Raw genomic sequence first — 25,537 nt, forward strand, 5'->3', positions numbered from 1 at the left:
AAGCCAGCAAATACATAAACCCCAAAACTCTGCAAATTGCAAAAATTTCTGCTGTTCACTATCCAAAAGTTCTTCTCTTGAAACAGTTCCATGTGCTGCTAGAAGTGAGAATGCTACTGTATGTACATGATGTTATCTGACTACTGAACCAAATTTCTCATAGATACTGAGAGATCTGCCTATTGTTTTCAAATACAAATTACTATGTCATAAGCTGAAACCACACAAAGTTTCTCTAACCACTGTATTTGCAATAAACCTTGAATCTGTAGGAGGGATGGTATGAAATTTATCACTTATACTAGTGAAGTATTTTTATCCCTTTTTTTTAAATTCAAAGAAAAAATAATTGAAAGATTATTCCAGTAAGATAACATAGACACTGAGAAAACATGATCTTAAATGTTATATCTTACTACAAAATCTAGGCATGTAAAAGGATCTTCGTGAAGTAGTGTAATGGTACATAAACTAGTAACACACCCTTTGCAATTTTAAGGGATATCAGCATACCTGAAATACATGTCTATGGACATACACATATTGCGTGCTACTTGAACCTCTCTAGCCTTTCCCCCCTGCAAAATTCTGTAAAGGAGGAGAAATGGGTACATTTTATCCATGTATTCTAGTTGGGACAATACTGATTTTTTTAAGTTACAAATATGAAGGATATAAACAAGCACCAACACAAAACTCTTCTCATCATTGAGTATAACTATTCAGAATATTGCATATTAGTAAATAATTCATCCTTTGATCTTGTTCATTGGCTTTTTATCTGACTCATGCTAAACCTGTCAACTGCTATGCGTCTAAGAAAATACCATCATATGCATTCACTAGTATAACAGGACAGAGTGAAATGTGTAGTTTTGGATAATTTAATTAGGTTGTAGGTTTGTTAATGTAATTCAGTAAGTATGTGAACTTTTAACTTGCGTTAACTCAATTTCCTCATGCTTTCATTTACCATTTGTTGGGGACATTACAGTGATTAGCCAAAGCCCTTCCAGCTCTTAATGTGCTCAATAAATTCTGGTTTAAATTGACTGTCACTTTCTCGCTATAATAAAGTAGGTATTTGACATCTCAGAAAGAACCAGACTAGTGTCTATTACATTTTCTTGAAGAAAAGTTTCCTATTTCCCCAAAATCAACAGAAGTACAGTTATACTAAAGATTGCAATGAGTAGCCACAGAAGGCAGGTGGGCTGGACAAGTACATGCTCAGACAGTTTCACAATTCTGATTCTTTTGGGAATTAAAATGATGCTGCGTGCCTTTTGTTTGACAAACTAAATAACACTATATTCATATTTAATTGTTTTGTTACCAAGTTATTAGCAGTGTCTGAACTCCCTGAGAAAAACCAAAATATCCAGCTTGTCAGCAATATATATCCACTGTGCTGACATACAAATGCAACAGCAGTGTTCTTTTTCTGTTAGGTTCAAAGATTAGTGTGGGCCAAGTGCCTCGAAAGCCAATCTGCTAAACTGCAAAATGGCACACTAAAAATTCTGCAAATTTATGTATATAAATTCTCCAAAGGCTTTTCTATCTTTTTTTTTTTTTTTTTTCAGATTCAAGCAATTCTAAAATATATTCATAACTTATTTGGTCAAGTAAAGATCAGGAATGACATATGGGATAGAAAAGGAGGAGATTTATAGCCCTAAGTCTCTCAGTTCCTTATAATACTATATATTCACATCACAGACATGTATCCCGCAAATATCTGTATTTTTCAATCATGGCCTACGCAGTGCTCAGAATGTGTAGGCAAATAATAGTGTGCTAGACTAGCATGTTTTGGAGAACAAATTCTGCCTTCAGATGAACTCTGCATGCTGGATTTTTTTCCCCAATATGGCATTTTTTTTCTTTCTGTTTTGGCTCCCTCTCTCTAGACTTCCTTGAGCTCCAGCACGTCATGATCAGGTTTTCCCCCACATTTCATCACTTGAGGCCCTCTTAATTCATCTCTGATTTATTTTCCAAGACAATATGTTTTGAAAAGTGACAGTCTCCTGTCCATCCTTCTTGGTAACTAGATCTGCCTGGTAATGCCAACTTAAAATTTTCTAAGTCTCTTGTTCTGTGTTCTCCATGGATTCAGATGAAAAACATAGCTCTCTCCTGCAACAAATCCTTCCTCTACATTTTATATTGCCTTATTTTTTTATACTGCCTTATTTATTTAGATGTTAATCAAGAGTCACAAAAATAGGTGCCTCCAGATCAATGTCTGTATTCGTGCTCAGGTTCTTAGGATCCTAGTGTTCTAAAATACTGATCTCAATGGGAAATCTTGAGTGTTAAGCACTTTTAAAATACCAACTCTACTAGAAGGGGTTTGAATATGGATTTAGATCCTAAACTCAGGTTGCTATTTTATTTTTAATTTTGCCCTGCCCTAGTTTTGCCTCTTACTATTTTTTCTTGAAATAGTACTTTGACTTTGGCAATTTTTGAATAATTCTTATACCATTATCCATTCCCCATTAAAAAAAAAAAACCAACAAAAAACTGCCCTCCCACAAAAAATGTTTTTATATTCAGTATTTTTATAGTACAGGTTTATTTGTTTTTATGTGAGCCATTTTTCTTTCACACCAATACAAAAGGAGCTGCCTTCTGACATCTATCTTCTTTCATTCTTAGCTTCATCAATAATAAAACTCGTAATACTCGGTATGAATAAAATGCAACAAAAAGAAATGGCCTTGTATTGTGTCTTTTTCTTCCTCTTTCTGTAGTTCATTGCATGATACAGCTCTAAACCAAAACCAGTATTTATCCAAAGATTTTGATATTAAGTAGCTGAAATCTCACAGAATAATTATACAAAGAAGGAAAACACTGTTTTACATTAGACTTGTAAAATAAATTCACAACATTGACTTAATTTGCACATATATTTTCATAATAGTAGACTTTTCTTTGGGAACATACAAGTCTTCTAACTATCTGCCTGCTGTATTATTGTAATAAAGCAAAAGAGAGTTGGACTCTGTAAATGCTTCAGAATGTTGTATTTGTGTATTGAAGTATTTAGCACAAGAAGGAAGTAAGTAGATAAAGGAGATTTACCTGCAAATGTAAAGAAGGAATTGTGTCAATGTGAGCTGACTGCCTAGCTGGGATTTTTTATTTGTATTGGAACTTTGATTTTGGCAGGATTCACAGGCTCAGAGCATGTATGAAAATATAACGCTTTGTTTTACAGTAGGTCAAATTTTGGATGTGGTGAAATTTGACAGTGTCCCTTAAGCTTCCTTATTGACCTTATTTATTTATTTTATTTAAATCCACCAGGATTAGGCAGAGAGCAGATTTTTTTCTTGCTATATATTTTTAAGGGAACTCTGGAAAATCACTTTTAAAATTGCTTGGAAACAGGAAAAATGCATCACATTTAAAACTGTTAATTGCATTAATGCAATTAAGCTACTGCTTACTCTGCTTTTCCATTTTCCATCATGGTCAGTCTTGTCATTTCTATTGTAGGCAGAAATAAATTGACCTATCAATAAATCCTGTATTTTCATTCTCAGAATATGCACTGCAATAGAAGAGGATGCAGAGCTGTTTTTTGGCCATTAGTATGTCATTTGTTTACCCGGGTGGTCCATTTTATCTCCAACTCTGAGTGTAATTTTCCATAACCTGATATACTTTTAAAGGATCAAAATTACCTTTCCTGTAAACCAAGAAAGCAATAAAGTATGTAACATCTGTAAAATGATTCAAAAGAAGTTAGTTCCCTAGAGTATACCTCCCACAATTTCCCAACAATCAATGACAAGAGAATAATAGGAAAGGGATGGGTATGCTTTCTGTTCCTGGTGACCCCAAAGTCTGGCGTCTGCTCAAGGAGACCTTAGTAATTGTAGGGATTCAGACTGATGTCTGAGGACAGAGTTCTGATGCAAAGACACCAGCACTGATCAGCGTGGAGGGGACAGGACTTACTTTACAATAGGAACTAGGTGTGAGGCTTTGGGAAAAAACAACAACCAACAAAAAACCCCCCTACGTAACCTGTAAGTGAAAATGTTGTACTTCAGCTTGGATGACATGAAATCCATGAGTTTATTAAAGAGAAAAGTGCTAGTCCTGCACGAATGAAAAACGAAATTATTTAATCCTAAGAGGTATCAAGTTTTGCACCAATAATGACTCAGCAGCTTTCCCGGTTATATGCAAGCAGAAATATATAATTAGAGTTATCAGAAACAGTAGAGAAAATTAGAACCATGCATGAGATGAAGGATATGCTTAAAATACCGCTGCATACAAATCTGATCCATCTTTCACTGTGAAAATATTGTTAATAGAGTATACCTGGCAAGTCTGCAGCTATTCCTGTGTCAAGCAAAATGATAACAGCACTGAACAGCACTATCCCTGAGCTTGTGAACAATGCTGTCAAAGAACTGTCCTTCCCTTTATAGCTTCCAGTGGGGTTTCAATGGGTACTTTTTATATATATATAAGATAGAGTATACACCTTCTTAGATATTTGAGGCAAATCTTGATGATAAATCTACCAGAAAGAAATCACACGAATGTAACACACGTTTCTTAAAAGTAGAGTGCAATATACCGTTTAACAATACCAACCTGTCTGTGAACAAGGAGGGAGGGGGAGAACGAGCTCTTTCCACAGGTTATAAGGAAACCAAGCTTCTTTCAAAAATTCAAGTAATTTTGTCATGTCTGCACAATACGTATGACATGGGAAGGGAACGATGATCTATCAGATCGGTTTCAAGACAGTTCCATCTTGTCTTTCAAAAAATGATGGACTTCTTACTTACTATTACAATCCTCTAACATATTTGTATACTTATCTGGCTTCTGCTGTGCTTCCTTTTACCCTCCTGACATTTCAAGAGTTCTCTGCCAGATCTTACAAATGCTCTCCACTAAAAATAACTGCTGACATTTGCAAGTGGCATGCACTAATCACATTCAGAATAGTATTTTTTACATACACTTATTCGTGTTTCGTATTTTTTTGTAAACCTTGGCTCTGGTTGTTAAAAAAATAATGGTGTCAAATACATTCCATAGCTGCATTAAAAAAACCCCCACAAGTTAAGCTATTATAAATGAAATATTTTGACACTAATATATTATGTGGGGTTTGAGGATGCTTTTTTTTTTTTTTAGTAATTGCTTGCCTATCTAGTTTTCAGTGAGGGAAAGCAACGGCAGTCTGCCTCATTACATGAACAACTCAATCGCTAAAGGAGAGAATCATGCACATTGAGTAACACAAAACTGGCTGCTCCTGAAAGATGGCCTCACCTCTCCGTCAAAGGGGAATAGAGGCTCATAAATTCATATACTTCATTCATCATTTAAACTTCACCTTAGGGCTTCAGAAGCCACTCACTTCTTATAGTTTCTTCACCTACTCTGACTACAATGCTGCTGTAGGAGCTCTGTCTGTAGCTGCCTGTGCTCTAACAAATTGTCACACCCAGGAACCGGGAAGAGTGTTTTTCCGTTAAACCCAAATTGGTTTCAGTTTGGCTTGGTTTGGATCTTTTTGTCTTAAAACATCATAGAAGTGCAGAAACTTTTTGTTTTTTTTAAATGGCTTTTAAAGAGTATGGCTGTTAATTAGTCACTAGGAGGGTGAGGCCCATGCTCACTATGAATAAAATTCCAGTTGGTTTGCTCCCAGAAGTGGGAATTTTCATGCATTCTCCTGGAGGACCCCGGCCTTTCATATCAGAGATGCGAAGTCTTTGCTAGCTGTAGCACCCCGTTTGTACCTTCTTTACCTGCCACGGAGGAGAAAGAGGGTGTTCAAATCGCTGACAGGTTGACTGAAGACACTATGCATTTGCTGTGGGATTTTATGGTGGAAGTCCTGTAACTCCCTGCACAGACCCCACTTAATGTTTGGTATATTAAGTTAATAAACTTCTGACCTGCTGTTCAAATCCATCTCTGTTTTCATCTCAGACTTCTGTATATCTTAATCAATGTTTCAGTCACAAATATTAGAAACAAGATTCACAAATATTGTATGTAAAAACTTAAATGCTGAAATTAAAAAATCATGAAGAGTTCCTATAAATGTTTGAACAAATCTGCATATCATTTGTAAAAGAAAAGCTACATTTTTTTCCTTGCAAAGACCTTTTAATTCTCCTTTAATCACATGCAGCTCAGAAACCTGAGGTCATGTAACTGCACCAATACTAAGGTGAACAGGGAAGACATCCAGCATCATCCGACAGGAAAATTCCTACTACATATAGGAATAGGAAAATTCCTATTACAAGGAGGCCAAAAACTGTCAGACTCTAGTGGGGTATATTTGGTCAACGACACAATGACTAGTCTGTTTAAGTAATAACTGATTGTCTTTGTTAGCCCAGAGGGAGAGGCAGCATACGTGAACTACAGGTTACTTATGAGAAAGATACAAATATTTCACCCCTTTTCCCCCAGTCCGTGGTGCTGGTTCTCACATGGCTCTGCCACTGCTGTGGCATGTGACTGCCTAATATTCTACTGAAATCATACAATTTTCAGTACATATTCAGAAGAGCTGAAAACTGATGGATAATAATGATAAAGGTGTTTTCTCCCTCTTTTTTTTTAATCAGATGATTATAGAACACATGAAAAAGGAATATCTACGTTTGTTGCATTCCTCTGATAAACGTTTTCTCTTTACCACATTAAACAAAAAAGAAATCTTATTATTACCTTTGTCTTAAGTTAGAGTTCCTGAATCATAATATCTCATTCACTGCAGACCACATATCAATTACCAGTTGAGGTTCTGAAAAGTGAATGAATTAGCACATTCTCAAATGGAGATATTTTCCCAGGTGATTCATACACCTTACGTAGTTCCTCTACTGTAAATTTTGGATATAGACCTTCCTTCCAAGCTATACCTTTAAGAGAAAAGATATGGGCTGCTCAGTCATCTAAATAAGATGTCTCATTGCTGTCTGTTATTTGAAAGTGTTAAGAACTACCATAAAAAAAGAAATCTGTCACAAAGAGTTAAGCTGGAGGTGAAAATTTTTATGTAGTCTGGAACATAAGAGACACGATTTCATTTTTATATCAGATACTGTCTGTTCCGTACCAACAAAGTTTCATATCAACGTAGCTAAAATGCAAAGCAATTTCAGTTGAGTTCAAACTGGAAGAATCTTCTTGATGGAGCGTATCTCAAAATCATTTGAAGTCCAAAGTGTCTATGCAAAACCATTAATCTCGGAATGCGTCTAAATACTATCCTGGAGACAGGCTGCAATTTACAGTTCTCCGTGACAGGAAAATCACTGGTAGAGCCCTGTCATTTAACCCCAATGATTTCTTCAGTAGGCATAGAAAGAAAGGTTTTCATACTGCCCTGTCATAGAAGGGCTACGGAATATGTCAACACTGTATAACTTTACATAGAAATTAAAGCAATGTGCAGGTATTTCTGTCACGAAAAAAAGATCAGCAAGGTGGGCTTTCAGATCAGTGTCATTGACAAAAACTTGCTACATGAAGTATAAAGAGAGCTTTTGCATTTTTAGGGGAAAATACATGGGAAAAATGTGTTTTTCTTGTGCATCAGGTTTTTGCTCTACATACTTTAAATGTAAGATGGAGCTCTCTAGTTTTATATAAGCCCACAGTATTATTTCAATCTCCAGTTACCTAATGGTGCATGTTTGCTAGAAGTAGAGAACACCAGAGCAATGGTCATGCTTATCTGCCCGATACGCACAAATATTGTCAAAATTCTGAAGGGCCCAGCTGGCTAAAATTTGGATTATGCCTATTTAAAGAGGACACACTCATTGGATTTACAGTTTAAGTGCCTCTATGTTTAATATATGTTTCAGTGTCACAAATCAAACTCTATGTAACCTAGAGCCCATCCTAAAGTTTACAGGTATTTGTAACACATTTTCTATACAGTTTTTTCAATTGCCTGCAAGCACATCTATTTAGAAACTGTTTAGTAAAACACAATAAGCCAAACTGATATTTGTTTAACTTTCTTGCACGTGGTACATTATATTTTCATTTGAAAAATTTGTTTCAGGGTACATAACTGAGAAGTCATATTCCACACCAGTCATCACTGCAACCTTTTCTGTGCAGTGTGCAAAGTAATTATGTTCACATTATGTACAGCTCTTTGTGTAAAACTGTGTTCCTGGAACATTATCTAACAGATATCACTGCTAGGTGGTAATAAAAATGAATGCCAGAGAGACACACATGGAGTTGCCCAAAAGTCATCCAGCGCTTCCTAACTTTACTTGCCCCGATCTTCCTGCCGAAAGACTTTAATCAGTTTTGAGGGATATGCAGGAAAGTTATGGCATTGTATTTTCCTTGCAGGTCAGAAGAACTGGCAGTAACTTACCAATAAAGGAAACTCAGGGAAAAAAAGAAGGTATTCCTGTACGCTCAGGAAACTGGGCAGCCTGGCCTCAAGAGTGGTTGCAGTTACAGCCAACCCAAAGAGACAAACTGAATGTGTCCTAAAACCCATGCACTCCTTACACAGGTAGAAACTGGTGAAAAGATGAAGGAATAAACCAAGGTAAAGGAAGGGAGGAAGAAGAGAAGAGACCTTTAGCTATACTCCTCAATGTCTGCAACTTTCAAATATATGTTTTGATTTTTCTTCACTACCAGCAAACATTTGCAATCACAGACCCAGCCATCAACACATCAGCACCTGCATTTGCTCTGTCAACACCTTGGAAAATCCTACTGGACTACCACATTCACGACCGTCTATTCAAGCCTTGTCAGATGCTAGCAAAAATTAAAGAATTCTAAGACTTCTTAAGATTTAAACAAATGAAGTGTTGCCCACGTGCTCACAAATGTCAGTATGGTTTGACTCATTTTCTAGCAATTCCATATTTCTCTCATATGTCAGGGGGACACATATGGCAATGGAGCTCCTATTAGTAAAGATCTTTGGGAACTCTCCAAGATTGATGAACTCTGCCTCAATTATAAGTGTAAAAACAGATGAAGGACTTCATCCAAAACGCATGAAAGGAACAATGGCACCAGTGGGGGACTGGCGTCAATGTGTTTGAATGCCATATCTGGGTTTGGTAGACAGAGCAAACTATTTGAAGGCAGACTAGATAAAGAACAACATGCATTTTGTAGGCACATTTTTAAACTGCAGTGGCAGTGATAAGCACATAAAAAAACCTCCGACTATGAATTCATTTGCATCTGCTCATTCAAAATTAGTTATCCTTGATGAGTGATAATAGTGTATTTTATGCTGGTTTTGAGGTGCATTAAGCTATGTTAGAGGGACCGATAGCACTTGTTACATGACATGGCTTACAGAAGGTAGCTATTAGCATTTCTGTGCACTAGTTTAATCCAGATACCTCAACTTCGATTATCAACACCTCAACATATTCCAATTCTGAGCCTTCCCTATGAAAAAGCACTTAGTTTTGCTGAACTCTGACAGAGAGAGTACTGATCCACTAGTGTGGACAAATGCCCATTAGGGCCAGGGCCTCTAAATTCTTTTAATTTTGGTTTTGTAGCCTGTAACTCCTGAGTTCTATCCTTCCATTTTCCACAGCTTCAGGTTTTCTGTGTGCATGAAATTCCCCACCTTAACCTTAAATTATTCTGTCCTTCTGGTGTTCACTGACAGTCTCTGAGGCTTGGGCTTTATTCTCCTCCAGAGTTCATTCTTCTTCTAAATACTCATCATCCATTGCATTCTATAAAGAGAGTTCCCAGCAGTAGCTTTTAAAATAAAAGATAAAATGTTCAGTATCTGAACATTTAAGGCTCTAGTGTCAGTACCTGGAATGCCTCCTGTTGACAATGATGGTTATCACTGGGGGCAACTGAAATCTGTTCATTCTGAACTGTCTTCAGAAATCAGCCTTATCTGATTGTTCTTTCAGATCAAAAGAAATAGGAAGACAAAGTAAGCTGTGCATATTCTTTCACTCTGCACTTTGTTGTTAAAAAAGGAGGAATCCCACTAGGACCCATAAACCACTTTTAGATATCACTAATCTTTGCTATAGATTTCTATTTTTTCCATGTATTCCCAGCTGACTTATTAGATTTTGATATTTTAATGACATAGAGCAGCACTGTTAGGAATTATTGTGAAAAACACATAACAAAATCTAGATAGACAAAAGAGCATTTATTGCTTGAAGGGAAATGACATGCAATTCTCAGCATTTACAGCTGAGATTAGACCTTTTTTTCCACATGACAGATATGTAGTCAGTAACAGGAATACTTGCAAAGTCTCCACACCTAGAGCTCCTGGACTCAGGCACAGTTACCGTGTCTTTTAGATATTTGTGGAAGGTAGCTTGCATTGCATCTTACATCAGGTTCATTCTCAGTGACTACATACATAACTACCTTTGTCAACTGTGTAACCAGCAGACTAGAGAAATACTATCCTTAATTTTTTCATTTTTTTTTTTTTAAAAACAGCATAGTTAGCATTGTTGCTGACAAAAGCAAAGTGAAATACTATGTATCAAAGATTCACTGAAAAAAACCAAATTGGAATGGACTGTGTATGGTACACCTCAGGCCTCACATTCAGCTTCACATGTGCTGGAGCTGCAATTTTTGGAGACTTTCCCAAAACTCGGTAGGACCCTGTTAAGGATCCCTACTTTTATATAAATGGCATTACCCATGTGATTGATAACAAGTGAATAAATGAAGCATATATTTTACACTGTTTTATAGTCTCTGACACAGCTATTATCAAGTGAATTAAAATTTTAACACGGAGCCTGTATCTTACATCTGTTTTCTACATCTGGATTTTGGTACTTACTATTAATTTATATACTGCTGAACAATTCTTGGAAAGTCTATGTATAACCAACCAGTCTTCTATTTTCTAATGAGTTCCACCTGGTTCACTGACTTCTGTCATTCAAATGATCTGTCCTTGTTCTCTTTTTTCACATTAAAAGACAACAGGTCAATGACCTTCTTACTGGCACCCATAAAGCTTCCACTCACCTTTCTGCCTGTCTTACTATAATGTTAAAATGTGTTTTGTGAACAACATAATTTGTGCAGTAGCCTCAAGCATACTGAGGCAGTGCACAGCCTCTTCTCGACATGTCAGATGCTGGAGAAAACGATATGGATGACAACTGAACCTGAGACCAGTTTGCCATCAACTCAGAAGTGTAGCATGCATGAAAATGTCCCTTTCTATCACTATTAACTGAAGGAAATGTCTCAAACCTCTTCAAAACCCCATCAGAGTAGATCTGGAAGTCAAATCTCAGCTTCAGGAAACTCCACCCCTTCCTATAGAGATCATTAAACTCAACCTCAAACCAGCAAAAGCTCAAATGTTGTTTCTTACTTTACACAAAACATGCAGAACTCACAATTTTTAAACACAAAGGCAGAACACTGGGAAAAAAAAATCAAGTTCTTTGTTCTTTCAGGAAAAATTCTCACTGACAAATTGAGCTACAACAACTTCTGGTTCAGCTTGAAGTACCAGCTTCAGGTTTTCTTGACTTCTATGCTTCCTGACTTATCTCCCTCAGACTATTCAGGTTAGATGGATTCAGTAGATTAAATATAAAAATCACAGCCCAAAATCTATCATGAATTAGCCTTAAAAAGTAGTTCAAAGAACCATAACAAACCACAAGAAAGGGTTTTTCAGGCCTGTGACTCCCAGGCTGACTTGATTTGTAGCTCAGGACTTCAGACAGGGACCTCAGCTTTGATGGCAGAGATTTCAAACTCATCTTTGCCACTGCCTACTGGTGGCTAAAGTTTTTTTTTTTTTGAGAACTCATTTCTCAGATTTAGAACTAATATGCCAAACTGCAATTTTGTGTAAAGATGCTGGAAGTGTCTGCAAATATAAAAACATTCATCCAATAACACAGATCTCCATAACTGACTGACGGATTGCCATGAGAAGACTATAGTTCAATGACTGAGTATTATACCTTTTTATTCTACTGAGGACAACTTGAAAAAATATTTCCACTGGCATGCCTCTCTACAGCTCATAAATATAGGTAGCCTGACAAAGATTTGATAGTAATGTGGACGAATCATACCAGTATTTAAACAGTAATCATAAAGATGCATAACTGTAATAAAAAACAAAACAAAACAATAAAATATGTGTAGTACCAGGGAGGTGGGCCTACTATCAGCTGGGAATTCAGCTCTGATTCTTATATCAACAATGCAAGGACTCGAGATGCTGTGACATTTAGTGCATAGACAAGTTACAACAGGAGAGACTAAGTCACTGTAATCCCTATATACTAAATGAAAAATTCCATGGATGTCCAAAAAGATATACAACACAGTGGAAATCATAAGCTCTTTGTATTGGGGTGAGAACATTGCAGTCTTACTGACGCTCAACACTCATATAAGGAAAGGAAACGAAAAAAGCAAAAAAGAAAAAAAAGTTGTGACAACAATAACTTCTGCCACAAAAGTGTATCATCAGGACATCTATTAAATATAGAAACCTCTACTAAAATACCAACTTTTAACACAAATTTACACCACCATTTGACTGTCATGAATATAAATTGAAGCAAAATGCTAGCATTTAAGCCACAGAAGAGAAGTTGAAAATAAATGATTATTAAAGATGTAATGATAAAAATTGCGAGGAAAGACTTTAATCTACCACCAAAATTAGTAAGTTTTGTACAGGTTTATTGATTTTAACTTATTGTTTACAGTAGTAAATAGTCATAAGATAATAGTCCGGAAGAACAGAGATTTAAAAGTATTTAAAAATTGCTTTCAATAGAGACCGTCTTTACACCAGGACCATTTGTTTTTTTATAGCTATAGTTGAGATCTACTGAGGACTTACACTGTTGCAAACTGTTGACAACTGTAGGAACACAGACCTACTGAGAACAATGCTCCAGGGCTTACTTGTAAGTGAAACAGACCTGGAAGTCGTTATGGAGAATACCAAAAAAACCCAAGAAGCAGCAGATGCATCACCACTGGACTCCTACTGCACCAGCAGCAGGAGTACTGACTGGTCGGTTGCATCTTTGAGGATGCCCAGTGTTTGAATAGCATACCAACCTTGGGAGTCATTTGAAAACACTGCCTATTTGTGGCTTCAGGTATACTAATGTAGAACAACAGAGGAGTTCAATTAACTGATTGCATTAAAAAAAGAAAAAAGAACAAACCAAAACACAGAATAACTCTATATATCCAATGCTAGTTTTGTCTAAGAAAAGTACAATCCATCTTCCATGTGAATATTTGTGAGATCAGGTATGTGAGCATTTACTTAGCACAACATGCAGTCAGATGGAAGACAAAAAGGTCCGCTCTTATTCAGAGATCATAAAGAATTTTAAAAATTAGCTTTTGGAAATAAATGCCGCCTGTACTTTAGTATTAAGATGTATGTCTGTATGAACATTAATAAGAACTGGAAAGATCTATTACTGTATTCATTGATCTTGATTATTGCTGTCCCCATGTACTCTGAATTGCTCCCTTTACCAAGCAGGATTTGAGTATAGTAAGGTACAGGTGAATTAGTGAAACCTGCAGTAGTGGAAATTTAAACTTGTAAAATCAAACTGGTAGAATTACTGGCTTCCCTTAGCCTGTAGTGGCTAAATGGGCAATGGAAGATAACATCTTACATTGGTTAGTTTTACAAGCACATGCTAGTTTTGGCTCTTAAGTCTTACCCAGGGATACATTCCTGTTTCTACATAAAAGCATATCCAAACAGCAGCAGGCACAGATATTACAAAAACAGCCTTTCAGTTTCTCTCTCATAAGGACACTACAAAACACACATTCATGTTGGCTATTTTGGTTTAAAAGCTTAGTCCAAGGTAAAGGAGGAGCACCTTTCAAATAGCTGAAAAGCATTTAAAGAACTGGCCCCCTGCCCCAAGTTTGACATGTTTTATAAGAGTACATTCAAACTTCCCTTCCAAAGTGGAATACAGACTAAATTAAATGCTAAAAAAGCAAAGAAGTAGCAACAGTGTATTTCAGTAGCATAGACATTGCTTTTGTATATGCGTTGCAACAGATAGCCAACCAATAAATATTGTTAGGTACTCAGCTGAACACCGAAAATATATCTACAACCTAGAATAAATGATATATACCTACAGTTCCCTACAGGTACTTTTTTATTCTAAAATGAGCATAATATAATGTAGTAGCTCTCAGTCACAAACCACATTTGATTAAAAACAAAAGAAATATAAGCACATATCTGTAAATGTATTTAAAACTATCTGTAAAAATGGTATTCTGGACAGTTTTATTGCTTATTTCTCTTATGCCCATAATGGGCGCAAAGTAAGATTAACTTTTTGATTTTGCTAGGAAAATCGCATCCAGAATCTACAAAGCTTTGTCATTAAAAGCTGCTATACCTACCAAGGCAAGTCCTAAGCTATGTTCTGAAAATAAAACAATCAAGAAGACTAATACTGCATAGAGGAAGTACATGGAAATTTTCCATTCCTTCTAGGCCTTTATTTCATTATCAGTTAATCCTTAAAAAAAAAAAAAAAAAAAAAAATAGAGAGCTTTATTATCCCCTGCAGGAGACAAGTTAAAGTGCCGGAGAGGGCTACTGAAGAAGGCCATAGTGGTCAGTTGTGTTGTATGGAACATTAGAACTGCAAATGTCTTTTTCAGGGAATATCTCTTATGTTCACAGTTCCATGAGCAAGATACCCTACTCCTCCTTACTTACACTCTCCCTTTGTCAGATTCAAGAAAAAACTGTATTACTCAGCAATTACAGAACAAATTTAAATTAAATATTATAACATAGCTAGGAAATGAGAAAGGGATAAAAGCCGGTAAAAAAAGTCTGATAATGAAGACTCTAGTTCTGGTGACTAAGTGATACAATATCTAAAGCCTTTTCCAGGTTTTTGAGATTTTTGTTCTTTTACATGGAGAGAGAGCAAGCAAGAAGGGGAGAGAGAGAGGGGAAAAAAAAGAATCTGTGGTCTGTAAATGATCAGCACAAAAAATAAATTATGGTCAAGTAACTGAACTTTTCTGATGTGTAAATTGAATCATTCCCACACGCTGGTGTTTTATAATTAAAAGACCCTTTTCACTGTGGGAAATTTTACTGAATTTTGTATTAAAAGAAGAAACAAACCATCAATCAGGAGGAGGTAGGGGAACTCAAAGAGCTCAACCCATTAAACTTGAAGAGTGTAGTTGAATTCTCAATGACTTGCTCTAGGAAACTGTAGCTCTTTTAAGGCAGGATACTGTACAAACATTAATGAGCAGAACGCGTATCTGATCGCTGTTCTAAAATCTTTTGTAGTCATGTAGAAGAACACACTTTCCATTTGGTGTCACAAGATGCAGAATATGGTTTTAAATGAACCCTTTTTGTGAGGTTCACAAGCTTTAAATTACTTGACTTTGGTTACCATTGAGAAAAATCACTGAGCTAAAACCAAAGGAAAAAAAAAAACAACCCAGGTAGTTGTTCAATTCAGTACAGTTGCTATGTAAGTATTGATCAGACAGATTAAGGTTTGTTCACAGCCAGGTCACTGCCAAATACAAACACTTCTGACTGGGGACCAACAGCTGCCATTTCAGAGCTCTGGTACCTTATGTGCTTTCAGCTGAGTTGAGGTCATGGCTACAAATGACATCTGCAAATCATTAATCTAAAGAGGAGCGTCATTAAAAAACATCACAATATGGCATATGTAGGCAACAGTAGTTTCTTGTGGAAACTTGAGAACTCTCACAAGAGATTTAATAGTTCATTTTGAGAATTTCATTATTTATTCAATTATGTTCTATTCTTGATAAGTCTGGTAACGGTAGAGAATTTATCACCCTGGATCTTCCTTCTTGGACAAAATACATACATCTGTTAAAGTTAGCGCTACATGAATTTATCCCATTTTATATTTTGACCTACACTGTTATTGCAACAACAGTAAATTAGATACAGCAGCACAAATTATTGATAGCGGGTAAGTCAGTAGAACATTGTATACTGAGCACATACTGGCCTATTGTAATTTTGTAGTTTGTTCTATTCTGTCAGTTAGACAACTGTGTGTCATTTAAAAAGCACCAATGCAATATATGGGTCCCACCAGAGCTTGAGGCTGTAGGATGTTTCATCTTACCTTCAGCTTTCTATGTGGTGTTATGCTGGTGGGTCTCCGATGATCCAGGAATCTGCAATTAGAATAGGTTATGAAGAATTTGGTCGTCAAATATATTTTTATTTTTAAAGAGTTTAATTATTATTACAAAATACCACAGGAACTTCAAAACTCAAAACATCAGATGATAATTTTTTTTTCTGTACCATTATTTTCCTCTTTGCATTGTGATATACAATGTGTCCATATCTTTCCTAAAGTCTAAATGAGATGCAGATTATCTGTAATAAAATATTTATTATAGCTGCTGCTGGACTGACATGTTACTACACTGTAAAATGCAATTTTATTTGTTTGAACCATATGGAAGTGTTGACTGTACGTTGAATGTTAAATGTAAAACTGGCATTTTGGAGATCCATGTTCATCGTACTTCATTTACTTTCACATTTGGTTCCTTCAGGTCACACATGAAAAGGTTCTTTCCTTTCTGCTGCTGGGGAAAACTGATCATGTGTCCTGAGAATTTAATATAAAATTTAAGAGAAAGGTCTTCCTAGCTTTGGCACAGATGATATGAATTTTCAATTGCAACTTAGCAATTTTGTTGATGTATGCATGAACAAATATATTATAAATTCCCCTGCCATAGCTTTGCAAAGCCAATGTATTCAACGATAATAAACATAAAATATATGGAAAAGATAATGATTATTTTTTAAAGAAAAATAAACCTAATGGCACTTGGAACATATACAAAGAGCTATTTTCAGACAGTATTTTTCATAAGTATTACAAGCTTACTGTGTTCTGAAGTTAACTATAAAATGATTTTCTGTTTTAATAATCAAGAATTTGGGAGTATTTCACATATAAAGACTGAGCATTAATAAATTAAATGGATACATGGAATAAAACCCTTGCCAATAATAATAGTATCTGAAAATCATGTTTCATTCTTATCTTTCTTACATTTCAATTATGTTCACATTGTACTGCCTGCCAAAAAGGGAACAAAAAACCGTACAATATGTCTTGAACCGAACAACAATTTTTTGTTTCTAGAACTCCTCTTCAAACAAGAATCCGAACAGCCTACACAATTTTTCTCTGAACCTTTAATAATGCTGTGATTTTGCAAGTGATAATAATAACTTACGGTGATGGATCAAATGTGAAAAAAATGTACACTTCCTATATTTGTGTAAATATTTTTTCCCATGACAAAATGTTTTCATTTCACTGTGCTTTCAGCATTTTAAAAATGTAGTGTGAAGGAGCATTTCACCAGTAATTTTTTTTATTTCAACCAAAATAGGTGAAGTGTAAAAGCTCAGTATTTTCTAGGATTTTTTTTCTTTTTAAAAGGTAAGCATTGGACTGACTGATCAAAGAATCAGAAGAAGGGGTATCAATATGATCCAAATAATGGTTGTGTACTTGTTTAAGTTGGGATAGTTAATTTTCTTCATAACACAGGGATGTTTTAGCTGTTGCTGAGCAGTGCTTACACAATGTCAAGGCCTTTTCTGCGTCTCACACTGCCCTGCCAGCGAGTGGGCTGGGGGTGCACAAGAAATTGGGAGAGGGCAGCTGACCTCAGCTGACCAAACGGATATCCCACACCATATGAAGTTGTGCTCAGCAATAAAAGCTGGGGGAAGAAGGGGGAAGGAGTGTTTATGGAAACTACACATGCCAGCCACCATAACAGGGTTTGACTGCAGATTTCCGCATAAGCCAAAAGATAGATTCCTTTATGAAAGTACTTTTTATTAATAGCTATACAGCCCTAGCTGGGTGCTTCCAAAGAGGAACCCCAAACAAAGAAATCCCTGGGCAATTATAGCCTTACAATCTAAGTTCCCCACCCCTCACGCGATAGTTTGGACCAATAGTAATATTAAGGTCTGGGGTCTTCTTGCTTTTTATTGGTTTGATTTGTTTGCTGTTTTGTTACTAACGGCTGCTAAGTGGTCATCTTCTTACACAATATCACATCCTCTAAGGCTGGTTTTGGCTGATTCTGTAGTTAGCTATTCAGCATGTTGTAATATGGTTGTTACAGTTCATATACCACATTCTATAGGCTTTGTCTACTCTAGCTATTAATGTTTAAGCTGCTAGCTCTAAGTTTCAACTAACTTTTTCTACAACAGTTCAGAGTTATGGTGTTTGTCTTCCCAAGTAATCGTTACACATGATGGAGCCGTGCTTTCCTGGAGATGGCTAAACATCTACTTACCGACGGGAAGCAGTGAATGAATTCCTTATTTTGCTTTGCTTGCGCATGCAGCTTCTGCTTTACCTATTAAACTATCTTTATCTCAGCCCATGAGTCTACTCACTTTTACCCTTCCAGTTCTCTCCTCCATCCCACTTGGGGGCAGTGAGCAAGTGGCTGTGTGGGACTTGGCTGCCTACCAGGGTTAATCCACAACAATCAGGAAAGTAATTCTTAATATTGTCATCAAACTTCTGACAGACAGAGCTTAAGAAACGGTATAAGCATCCTGGTTTTAGCTTCTGGGGAAACCAGAGTGCATACTACATTAGATCATAACACTGACTGGCTCTACAGTCTGAAAAAGTGGGTGGATATTGGATCTGTGCAGCCAAGTATCTGTAAATACAAAACTGGGTAATAAAAGTCAATGCAAACTCTCTCATGTGGTACTGAGACACAACACGTCTCCCTAAGTTTATGCCCTGGACTGTAAATGACAAAAAAAACCCACCCCTATATATGTGCAGACATATATAAAATCAATAAATAGCTTGACTGTACAGTCAATACAAAAATGAAAGAAGCTTAAATACTAAAATATAATTATAGCAATATGGGGGCAAAGTACTGAAAAACTAAAGGTTCAGTATTAAAAATGCTCTAATGCCTGGTGACTAGTTACCAAATCATTGATTCATGCCATTTGAGAACCTGACTCTATAAATCTACTTTTAATAAGGATTTTATACCATTAAATGTATGATGATTCCATTTAGAGGTGTTACACATTACTTATTTTCATCTTTTTGTGGGTACAGAGTTTATTTAAGAACCGTATGAAGTGAAAATTCTGTGATTGTATAGACCTACTTTGTTGGGGGTCATCAGAAACATTAAGTCCTCTGGTTCATAGACAAACCCAAATACTACAGTGTTTGCATTTTTTCTTTTGGTTATAAGCAAGCACAAAACCAAACACAAAATAACCAGACTTGTGTCTAACTTCCCGACTCTGAGTGTCTAACCATTCCTATCTGTGTAATCAGAGCATCTGCACCATAGACCTTAACACAGCCTGCTTCAGGAATTCTGAACCCCAGACAGCAAAGGAGCTGCAAGGCAAACCTGAAATATTAATGTGTAGAAATCTCTGGCAACAATCTTAGATTTTGTCCCTGTGTTTTCTATATGCATTATCAGTTGCAGGAATTTAATCTCCCACCTCTGGAGGGTGGGCTACTGAGTTCTAAGCAATGACTTCACAACTGTCAAGAATAGATATTTAAATTCAAGAAAAAGCAGGAATTCTTATTACTCTGCTCCCTTCAATATATCCTATTTCTAGATTTAGGTGACCCTGTGCTCAAAATTCTTCCCTTCGTGATTCCATTTCTAGGTGACTAACTGTCCTGATTCACTTAACTCATATTTCTGAATATATTCCTAGCATTGCACACTTGAAAGTCAAGCTCGGTGACACTCTCTGCCAACACATTTAACTCCCTTTGATGCTCTGATCTTCATTTACTGGAGCATGATCAAAGAGTGCTGCCCTCAGAAACTTGGGAAGGAATACTGAAAATAGCAGCCAGTTAAAGTCCAACGAATAGCAATGGAGGCTCATCCCAGAGCAGCTCTTCCTGAGGTACTCAGATGTGGAATATTTCAGCTTCAGAGGAATCAGTCTGATTAATCGGTCTGCTGGTTTTAACTGGAAACATACCATTCGGCAGCGGAGTTGTGATCAGGATATTTTATAAGTAAAAAATTGAACTGTTTATCTATAGTAGTTCAGCTCATGCACAAACTCTCACAACAGACCTGGGACAAGAATCCCAGCATCTTGAAAGGCACTGCTGTGTAAGAAAAGGAAGATGAAGTTATTGTCAAAATGTGTAACTGCCAATCTTCAACAAGAAAATGAAAATTTCATCTAATTGTTCCTAACTAGCTTCTGGAAGAAGAAAACTGAAGGTCATATACGATGACCCTAGTCCAGACAACAGGGCAGCAATACAGTTGCCTGGCCTCAGCTGCCTTTCCAGGAGGCAGCAGGTCTCCCATAGGTCCTAACCCGTATGTGACAGGACACATATGGTTAGACAATGGCATCAGTTCCCAGCAATTCACCAGAGATACCAATTCTTGCTTACCACCCACACAAAGCCAGTAGAAAATTTATTATACGTACTGAGACGGAACCTTTCATCCCATGGAGAAAATGCAAAATAGAAGAGACGGTAAAACATCAGTGCTATTTTATGTAAAAGTGACTCAAAAAAGCTTATAAAATTTTACTGATGCCTGCCAGATAAAACACTGAAATGATCCATCACATCCTATTTCTTTGACTATCGACTTTAAAGGTCTATTAACTTGGAACTTGAGTGATTATATCGCTATGTTAACATCTACGAGAAACTGTACGTTGATTTGAATTGGGGAAGAATACCTTGCGCATCAGAAAAATTGTTTTCAGTTTCAGGACACTGAACTGGAACATCATCTCCCGCTCAGTTATATGTTGAGATGGTAAAAATGGGTAGCGAGTTTTTCCATACAAACATTCTCTCTCCACCTTTGTTGGTAAGGACTCTTGAAAACCCTAAGTAACAAAGACTGAAGTGCTTGTAAATTGAGTAAGGTAGAGTTGATGTTGTTATCTAACAAACAACAATTTGTGGCACAGAAACTAAACAGGTAAGTAGCTTCTTGCAGAATGGGACCCTCCACACAGGATTTCAGTAAAAGTTATATGGAACAGAATGGATAGGGCTAGACATTTATCATCATCTCAAAGCAGCATCCTGGCTACTTATGTGAATAGTGCTCTTTTGTAAATTGTATTTGAGCCATGTCCCTAGACAGCTGAAAGAGTCCTGAGCCAAAGATCATGTAGGGCATTTTTATTTACTAGTTTATTGAGTTGGATCATTGGCACAATTGATCCAAAGTTCTTGGTAACAAATGAATTAGAAACAGCCAAGAGTTGCAGTTCTGTGGAGAATAAATAATGCTAGGTTCTCAGCACCAGCCTCATTCCATATGAATGAATGGATCTTACAGCCTACCGTGGTAAGCAACAGTCTGCTACCATAATCCCAGCCATGCAAGGAACCAGAGACCACAGTGTTTGTACTGAGAACAGAAGCTCTGATGTAAACAACTAACTACAACTGAAAGGCACAGTGAGAACAGATTTCTTGGGTCCAGGTAAATCCACTTGGGTACAATTTATGTGAAAAATAAAATAAAATAAAATTTAAAGGATATAGTTATATATGCAAATATACATATATGTATGTATATATATATAACTATAGTTTTATGTATATATGTATAAACCTATAATCATACATATAGTTTATATAGAACAAGTTGGCATAGAACAAATATGTATAAAATACTAGTTATGTATAACTAGTTATATATGTGTATATATTTGTATAAATCTATAGTTTTATACACCTTTCATTATATATAACTACATATATAATTGTTCTGTACTGACTTGTTACATTTTTGCTTGTGTGACAAAACCAGCACACTCTACACACATATTATTTTATAACTTTGTCAAGGTAAAACCCAATAACATAACTGTATATTAGTAATAAAGATTTACCTCCTTCTACAGAAGCACGTATTTTTTATTTAATTGCAACAGGAATGTATCTATACGGTCTTTACAGAACCTCAACATGCTGTTAATTCACTTGGTTATTAACAGTGATGCGCATCCACTAGAGCTTCTGTCACTAAATTTGAACAACAGTTTTGAAAGACAGCCTTGGAATATGCAACATTTTAATCTTAAAATATCATTACTTAGAAACTATGTACTTCAGCTCATGAGTGACTGGGGTTTTTTTGTCAAAGGTTGTTTAGCACATTTTCTATGTCTATGATACCTTGTTCCATAGAACAGATTCTTAACATATTATTTTCATGTTCACAGTACTACTGGTAAAACCTGCTGAGATGCAACCTCACAGCTATAAAGATGCCAGTTACCTGTCATACATGCTTAAAATAATTGGTATCATAGGAAAAGTAACAGGGCAAAAAGTAACATTAAAGAACAGGTCTCTCTGTGATATAATGCAGAACATATGTTAAAAATACGTGTAATAATCAGAGCACTGTGCATTCCTTTTCATATCAAACCTGGCATTGCTTAAACTATTTGTAAGTATAAATTTTATGCTATAACTACTGGTTCTTGTGAACAAAAGACCTCTTTTTTCAATTACGTGTTCACTCATTCCATGCAACTTTTTCAACTTCACAACACATTAGCCCACACAAAGTCCACTACCAAAAATAAACACAAAACCAAACTACACTTGCACTATGAAATATCTACTGGATTTTTCTTAATAGGAGAGAGTAAAACATGCAAGAAAAACAAGGCTAAAGGTAAAAGAGTTGAAAAATGACCGGAATATTTAATTGCTTAAATTATTGTGATCAAGACTACATTAATTTCTGCACTTCTATTAACTTTTCAACAAAGCTTTGAATAAGCATAAACCAACAATATGCCTTATCTTTTCCACTTGGATTTATTCCTTAAACAGAAGAATGTTTGTTCTGTTTACATGGAATACAATTAGTTTTGCTGCTGACGGCACTATGAAAAAATGCATCCTATCTAGCAAGGTTGTACGTGCAAAAGTATCAGTATATATTCTTGAAAAGTCAAAAGATGACTCTGCATATGAAGACAATTTTGGGAATATAAAGAACACACCTTTACATTTACTTCAGATTAAGTTGTATCATCATTATCATTGTATGCATAGACCACTTTTCTGTCCCTCCCTTGATGCTGTATGTTTAGATCATGATGAACACTCACATGAAGCTGAGAACGGCCGATGTGCATGGAATGATATGACAAGGAGCTTTTTACCATAGATTGCCGCTGAATGCTTAGCAGGAATAAATTTTGGCAGTTCTGAGAGAAACCTAACATATTTGAAAGTCAGTCGTCAAAGAATGTTAGTATTCAGATCTGTACTATCAAAAATCTCAAATTATTGTTAATTAAATGGACTCTGGCTTTTAAAGGAACTCTATTTCTTCACTGATTAATCAAATAATTACTATTTTAATCAGTTTTGAGATTAAATTCTGACCCATCAAAAGCAGTACTTCTAACAAGAGCCTAAAAGATGCTGAAAATGAATGTTTTGCAATACCAAGACCTTCACAACTCTGATCCCAGCCCAAGTAAGCAACTTTTTAAAGTGGTTTTTGCCCCCTCGTTCCAGCTGCCAACATCACTGAAGGTGGTACATAGATTTCACCAGTTCCTATGTTTAAACCAGGCATATGAACACACAGTAGTTCATTCAGACTCTTAAAAGCTATTCTAAAATGTCAAACTCTCTCCTTCCCCTCCAAAATCCCAAGTTGTCTCATTTCTCTGTTATGTTTTTTCTATGCATTATCTGCGTGATAGCTACTTATCCATTTCTATTGCACTGATAAATTGTAATGAACTGCAAATGTCCTTCAAATCATTTAATGTGTATTGTGTCATGTATTTCCACCAACTCTGTAAGTTATGCAGAAATATAATCACTGTCTGGTCAGTGATCAGGTTAGTATTAGGTAAGTTGTAATCAGAGCAGAAAATTTGGTGAAAACTGCTGTGTCTTATATATTTTAGAGGCAACATAAAAGCCTCAAATAAATAAAAATGCATTGAATAGAATGTAATTTATTCTTTTCAAAGAGTTCTTGCAATGGATGTCACAAAAGTAATATCCAAGTCTAAGTTAGTTTTGAAATATGCAAAGTCAAATGAGACCTTGTTCACTAAAACTAAAGATAAACACCCTAGGCTAAACCTGTGTGTGATTTTGGATGCAAGGTTATTTGCATTTTTTTTTTTTTTTTAAGTCTTTTTAGAAAGGTGTAAAACAGTAAGGATGAGAAAAGAGGGGCTAAGCCTTTAAAGGTTTTGACGGTTTACTCTTCAACACCTATAACTGGATTTACTGAAAGAAATCAAGTGAAATATTTAAAAAGCTTATACTGATCCACAAACATTTGCCTCAAGCATATATTTTTTTTATCAAACTCTTTAATATTACTTTGAGAAGATGTAAACTTTGTCTCCAGCTTATTTTGGAAGTTTTGAATAGGACATGTAAAAGAGGGTAGGCCTTAAAATCCAAGAAGTGTTTTGGGGAAAACCAGTGCCCTAGACAAATATGGTTACTGATAGACACTGGTGGAATATAATTGCCCTTGTCAACCTTGAACACCCAGTGAATAAATATCAGGAAAAAAAGTCCATATTACACCAACTGTGCACTGAACTGCCGCGTTTCTGTGTTCACATGGAGAACACAAACATGAATTTATTGTGTGAGAGCTACAATCCTTTCAGAATTCAGTCAATCCACTGATTTATTAATGCTATTGATTACACTGAACTAAACATGTAATATGAAGACTTGCCATCAAAATGTAACTCTCAGTTTCCAGTTTAAAGATTTGATTTTCCTCTTTGGGATGTGAATTATCCTTGAGACCAACTCTACTAATATAGATGGGAATTCTGTGAAAAGATCTGTGCCAGTCATATTTCTCCAAGTCTGCAGAAAAGTGCTTGGTATTGCCTTTTACTTTCATACTTAAATATTTATACACAGAAACCCCTTTCCTAAGATCTGAGACAAGATGGACACAAAATATAATTGCAATTAGAGATATGCTGAGCTTCCAGAAAAATATGTCTGGAGACTAAGTCATGAAGAATACCTGCTGATTCCTGGGTAGTGTGGGTACTTAACTCACCTGCATGCTGTGCATCTAGTTACTGTTTGTACTTCACAGGAGAGATCCATTACCCATATCAATAGTGGGCAACCAATTATAACCAGAACATATTACTTCAACTATCATAATATATTAGGTTGCAAGTGGCAAATCATGAAGATGATCTACGATAATTAGAGCAAACTGACAGCAAGTTATGCATGTGTGATTCATCAGAAGAGAACAACATTACATGCAAAAATCAACAGTAACTGCCACATTAGGTAGACTGGAGTCTTCACCTTCCTCCTGCGGTTTGCAGTGACAGGAACACCAAAGACCAGCTTTC

At 36.0% G+C, this 25,537-nt stretch overlaps 1 protein-coding gene across 1 annotated transcript in view; it reads right to left on the reverse strand.

Annotated features, from left to right (window-relative positions):
• Positions 1 to 25,537, reverse strand: part of TENM3 (teneurin transmembrane protein 3) — a 623,972-nt gene that overhangs the window by 455,128 nt on the left and 143,307 nt on the right. The window contains exon 3 of the mRNA XM_087735943.1: positions 16,209 to 16,260. The gene's annotated coding sequence lies outside the window, so the exon portion shown is untranslated. The remainder of the gene's footprint in view (positions 1 to 16,208; positions 16,261 to 25,537) is intronic.

This window comes from Nipponia nippon, unplaced genomic scaffold (genome assembly GCF_047370975.1).
Source record: "Nipponia nippon isolate SJK-2023a ecotype South Korea unplaced genomic scaffold, ASM4737097v1 scaffold_6, whole genome shotgun sequence".
NCBI classification, from domain to species: Eukaryota; Metazoa; Chordata; class Aves; order Pelecaniformes; family Threskiornithidae; genus Nipponia; species Nipponia nippon.